General features: G+C 59.3%; 1 pseudogene; it reads right to left on the bottom strand.

The window, feature by feature from the left end:
• Positions 1-226: 226 nt before the first annotated feature.
• On the bottom strand, positions 227-365 carry LOC119319807 (annotated as a pseudogene).
• Positions 366-841: the final 476 nt, after the last annotated feature.

Below are 841 nucleotides of genomic sequence, written 5' to 3'. Positions count from 1 at the left end.
AACACCTTAGGGAGCTCGTCTCGTCCCCTTCCTCCTTGGCCACGTCCACCGTGGCCGTTTCCGCGGCCGCCGTTTCCTCCATTGCCACGGCCACCACCGTGGCCACGGCCGCCTCCATTCCTGCCGCGGCCTCCGCCGCGAGGGAAACCACCGCAACCGCCACAGGAAGCGGCGTTGGCGGAAGAGTGCGATGACGAGTTGCTACCTTCGAACATGGCGATGCGGCTCTTGAAGCTGATGAGTTGGGTGTAGAGTTCATTGGGCTTGATGGGGATGGTCCTGGCGCAGATGGAGGAGACAAACGATATGTAGTCGAAATCCAAACCAGCAAGGATATATGACACCATGTCATCGTCCGTGAGCGGCTTGCCGATGGCAGCCATCTCATCGCCGAGGGCCTTCATGCGGCCAAGGTACTCGGCAATGGTGGAGTTCCCCTTCTTGGTGGTGGAGAGGGCGATCCTCGTATTGACGATGGCCGCCTGCGTCTGGGAGATGAAGATCTCCGTGATTGCAATCCATGCTGCTGACGCCATAGTGCATGTCGTGATCTGGACCATCATAGGGGGTGAGATGGAATTGAAAAGAAAGCTCAGAACCTGAGAGTCTCGGGCCCTGTCGATCTCAGATGCCGGGTTCGGCACGTCGGTGACCTTGCCGTCTTTATCAGACAGTTTGGGCGCCGGCACCTCTCGTTCTGGATCGAGATAGGTGACCAGCTGGGCGCCACGGATGGTGGCCATGGCTTGCGCACGCCAGACGTTGAAGTTGGAACGATGGAGCTTTTCAGCGATGGGGATGAACACGGATGGGGCGGCTGTGGCCGAGCTTGAGGACGACA

The sequence above is a fragment of the Triticum dicoccoides genome, chromosome 6A (genome assembly GCF_002162155.2).
Source record: "Triticum dicoccoides isolate Atlit2015 ecotype Zavitan chromosome 6A, WEW_v2.0, whole genome shotgun sequence".
Taxonomy (NCBI): domain Eukaryota; kingdom Viridiplantae; phylum Streptophyta; class Magnoliopsida; order Poales; family Poaceae; genus Triticum; species Triticum dicoccoides.
This window is presented reverse-complemented; position numbering and strand designations above follow the sequence as displayed.